At 48.2% G+C, this 4,747-nt stretch overlaps 1 pseudogene across 1 annotated transcript; it reads right to left on the bottom strand.

Annotated features, from left to right (window-relative positions):
- Positions 1–208: 208 nt before the first annotated feature.
- On the bottom strand, positions 209–3,962 carry LOC102873580 (annotated as a pseudogene). The gene is made up of 2 exons (XR_438980.1): positions 3,017–3,962; positions 209–2,968 (listed from the first exon to the last, which is right to left on the bottom strand). The product of XR_438980.1 is annotated as a ubiquitin conjugation factor E4 B-like (transcript).
- Between the last annotated feature and the right edge of the window lie 785 nt (positions 3,963–4,747).

The following is a 4,747-nucleotide window of genomic DNA, read 5'->3' as shown; positions in this document are numbered from 1 at the left end:
CGTGTTTTATTACATAAGCAATCGTTAGGTGTGTCCCTCCAGCTTTTGATCATGTCTGTCACTTAAATATATGTACAGGAATCGTGCTTCTCTTCTGGTCACGTCCTTTCTCGCTTTTCCCGTTTGGTCACTCACGGTGGGCTCTTGGTGCACTGGCCACACTTGGCCTCCAATGTATTCACAGCCTTTCCATCACAAAGGCTGCTCCTGTCCGCTCACTGGCCGTGGCTGTCTCACGCAGAGGGAGGGCAAGGGGACGGCTTAATGATCACTGTTCTGTTTCTCTCTCATCCAGGCTTGAATCTGCTCTTTCAGTTCGGGTACTGGCTCCAGCATGCTCTCTGTCAGCGTCTGTCGGTTGAAGGGGTCCGTGGGGGAGTTCAGCAAGTGCCGCAGGATGATGGAGCGGTCCATGATGGTGCCAGAGGGCAGCCCCACGGGATCAGTCATAAGGGTGTCCATCAGAGGGTCTCTGAACTCATCGGGGGCGTCACTGTAGTCAATCTCAGCACGCGCGTTCTTGGCTACGATCTCTTCCACTTTCTCAGCAAGAAGCTTAAACTTCTCTATTGCTATTGTCGATTTGATCCCTGCTTTCTGCATCTTTGAAATCACTTCTTCAAACAATTCTTTGCTGTAGGATCTCTGGTCATCAGCAATAGCTTTAGCAAACCGAGCACAGTCCAGCTGGAAGTATATATCTGTAAGTTGGTCCAACAGCTTCTTTGGTTCAAAGCCATATTTCTCAGGGTTTTCAACTTTCAAGTCACGGCACTTGGGGCCACAGAGTTGCTGAAGATTAAAATTCAGCATTGCAGCCAATCGAGGTCCAAGTTCCGGTCTGAGGAAGGGCTTCTGGACCTGCTTGGTGAGGATGTGGAACATGTCCACCGTTTCTGTTGCCAGGGCGAGATAGGAACGCGAAACACGCTCGTCCTGAGCAAGCTGAGACTGACGGGCCTGCTGCTGATCCCGGGGCAACTGATCCCACTGCTCTTTGTTCTTCATCTCTTCTTGCACTTCATGGATCCGCTTCAGAGACTCCAAGCTTTCATCAAGCAAAAACGTTGTATCATTTATCAGCATGTTTATATAGCGAACAAACTGCTTCCCAGAATTGAACTCCTCCATGAAGGTGCCATGGTGAGCTATATTTTGCCAAAGGCTTTTGAAAATGGTGCTAATGTGATAGCGAATTGTGAACTTGTCATAGAATTCGCTGGTGGCTCCGGTGTGTCCAACATCTGTATAAAACTTCATCAGGGACGGTACCAACAACTTGGTAGATAGAGGGTGGTTCTCAATCATTTAAAAAAACTTCTGGGTTCGTGGCTGAACAGCAGGATTGGTCATAAACATGACTTCTACCAGTTTGGCCACCAGATATGTATTTCGGATGTAGTTCTGGTTGCACAACATCACAATGAGGAACATCACAATATCCTGAGTGCAGGGCTCATAAAGCACCTGAGGAGAGTCTTGTACAATAAAAAATAAAAATTCAGCAACATCTTCTACATAAAACTCGGGCAAAGCTGCAAATACCTCGGGGACATCTGAATTTAAAGGCAGTGTTACATCGGAGTAGGCAGAGTCCAGGATGCGGAGCAGCAGCTGAATGAGAAGGCCATAGAAATTCAGACATCTTCTCAGGAAACTCTCGTCAAGTAAGCCAGCGTCAGCACAGGCCTTGCACTGTACCAGTTTCTTAAGCTGAGTTTTGCAGCGTTTCAGCATTTCACGGTGTCTAGTTGCCAGCGGGGAATCTTTCCATTGGCTTTCATTATTTTTCAAATCTTCTACAGTTCTGTTGAGCTCCTTGATGGCCCGAAGTCTGCGGATGTAACGGTGGCAGCTCGGCAGAATCGAGAGGTGGTGGGCGTGCAGGGTGAGAAAGAAGCATTCCGTAGGGAACTTCGGCTCAGCAAATGGAGGCTGATCTCCTTAGAGATCAGTCAGCCATTCATTTACATCCTCCATAGTCGCATTTACTCGTGTCTCATCATTGGGAAGAGTAATACGACACCTTGGGTGGAATATATATGTGGGATCCACTGTCTCTAACTTGATCTTTGTACTTAGTTGCTGCAGCACCCAACGGAAATTCAGCATAAATCCATCTGTAGATACCAGTTGGTCATCTGTCTGCATCTGTGCTTTCTTCATATTGGCATTGACGATAGCTGCCATGTAACTGAGTGCAGCCTCGAGAGTCTCGCCGTTTAACAAAATACTATGTAGAATTTTGAAAAGCTCTTGCCTTCCCAACTCCAAGTAATGCTGCAGTGATTGGCTAACCACATGAGTGTTTTCCAGGGTAATGGCAGGCCCTGAGAAATATTTTTCCACCACTTTAGCATCGTCTTTTGCAAAGACAGAGAAGCTAAAGAAACCTCCCAAATAAGACAGCCTCTGCAGCTCCCACCCTGAGGCTTAAGGAAGGCGGCAACCACAACGGCAAAGAAGCAACCAAACTGCACACAGGATGTGTCTTCCCAAACTTGGTTTCACAGAGCTCACCTAATGCCATAAGGGGATATTTAAAGTAGTCACTATCAAGAGAGCATTCTTTGGCAGCAAGAGCCAGGCCTTGTAAAATGGGGATAAAGATCTGTTTGAACACTTCTTCATCTTGGTGCGTTGTTCTCACCAGCTCCTGAATGAAGCCATATGGGAGATTCCAACACAGCATATATGGCACCAAGAAGGACGGCTGCTGCATGGACCTTGGCTGTGTTAGGGAGCCCTGTAGTACTAATGCAGTATGGGAAATGCACTGTGAGCGGATGTTGCTCAGAAGTTGGCTGACGGCTGGCTGGCTGCACATCTTTAGTGCTTTTTCCCCTCTATTCCAACTAGGTCAAAGCACTCAATGAGGTAGTTCAGCATATCTGTCTCCTTGCAAGTTTCAGTGGTGAAATGGTCACTGTAGGAATCCCAGGTATTAGCCCCACCAGTGGCTCCGAAACTCATGGCTGTTTGACACCACTGGATGTGTGAAGGGAACACCACTGACCTAGACAAAGAGCTGGCACTGAAGGAACCCATGCTGCAGAACATGGGGCTCATTCCTGGGTTGGAGCCGGCATTCAGCAGGAGATTTCTGTCTGGTGACTGAGCTGCTGCTGCTGCAATTGGCTGTGAGGTTGCTGTCAGACTGGCAAATGGGTTTTCATCTCTAGTCTGAGTGGACATCATTAGCACTTCCATTAAAATCTGGCCAATCAAGTCCTTAAAATCAGAGAACACTTCTTTTGGGTTCTGCTTAAATTGTGCAGAAAGAGAAGAAAGAAAGATGACATCTCTATCCCGATCCTTCCAAGAGACACAGAAGATCTTACAGACCAGCTGTAAGTCCTGTTCTTCAGAAACCTCAGAACTGGAAGCGGGCTCCTTATCACTGAGGCTCCTCTTCTCTCTTCGGTCATTTTCTTCAACCTCCATATTTTCAATTCCTGAATCCACATCCACCTGGGACATGCTTTTCTCACAAGAGACACCATCAATATCCATGCTCTGGGAACATGAAAGAGACTGAGATTGCGTTTCAAGGCTGTTAGAGGGCGAGCTGCTGAGAGAACTGACTCCTTCACTGCTCTGGCTTCGATGGGCTACTCCTGATGGATGCACCTATTGGGGAGGTAGCTGGGGTCATGTTGTGGACATTAAGACCGAGACTCTGGGAAGGGCCGGGGGCTGATGCTGCTATAGGAGGTCCTGGAGGGTTCTCCCTTTGGGGAGAGGTGAGTGGGGTAGTTGGCTGGGAAGTCTGTCCACCAGCAAGTCGTGCAAGGCACCTTTGCCGAATCTCATCAGCGCTCAGCTCCTCCATCGCTTTTCTCTTAATGATGAAAGACGTTAGGGAAAGATCCTTCTGGTCTTGCGAGCAGGGCAGAAGGAAAGGAGAGTGGAAGGTGTCTATCGGGCTGTCTAGTCCCCCAATTGGGGGAGGTTTCAGAATTGCATAGTCAGAGGTTAAAAAATAAGAACACGAGAGGCACTGAACTGCCTTGGCATCAGTCACTGCAATCACCCCAGAGCCTCTTACAGCTCCTTCTGCTCTGAGCAGCCTCCTCCTCTGGCCGCCACGGCTGCTGCTATGGGGTTATCTTAAGGCGCCACTCACTACCCTTTGCTTGCTAGGTTGTGGAGACTAGGGAGCTCGGTCTCCAGCTCGTCTCGTGCTCCGAGCTTGCTAGATCTTCTAGTTGGTGGCACGGCTGCTGCGCTTCTTCAAGCAGATTCTGCTCTCTTTTCTACCTTCAACCCTGGCGGGAACTGCTCTACTGCAGAGAGGGTGCCCCGAGGTAAGACCACCCTTTGCTTTTTAATTTTTGACTGATGTACTTTTAACTTGTTAGCTAAATTTGTGTCTTCTAGGCTGTAACTCTTCCATGATACATCTTCAAGGATATGAACATGTACGGGTAAGCACAATTGATAACAGTGCACCTAAATTCCAAAATCAATCTCCATAGTAGTCTATGTGTTTCCTATTGCCTGTTGCGCGCCTTGCCTGTCCAGCAGGAATAAGGACACAACACCCCACGGTTCCTTCTCACAGCAGTTTACTCAGGAGTATGATTACAGAGGGTGGTGGAAGATGGAGTCCCCTTCCCTTCCCCGGGTGCGGCTTTTATCCCCTTCTTGGTACTCTGCCCATCACCTATGTGTCATGCCTCTATTGGATCCTAAACCCCACATGAGATCAAGCCATCAACCAATGAGAACACAGTGCCCAAATAAG

The sequence above is a fragment of the Elephantulus edwardii genome, unplaced genomic scaffold, assembly GCF_000299155.1.
Source record: "Elephantulus edwardii isolate Elephantulus edwardi_28Jun2011 unplaced genomic scaffold, EleEdw1.0 scaffold00218, whole genome shotgun sequence".
Classification (NCBI taxonomy): Eukaryota; Metazoa; Chordata; class Mammalia; order Macroscelidea; family Macroscelididae; genus Elephantulus; species Elephantulus edwardii.
The sequence above is the reverse complement of the archived record's forward strand: the minus strand, read 5'-3'. Positions and strand labels throughout refer to the sequence as shown.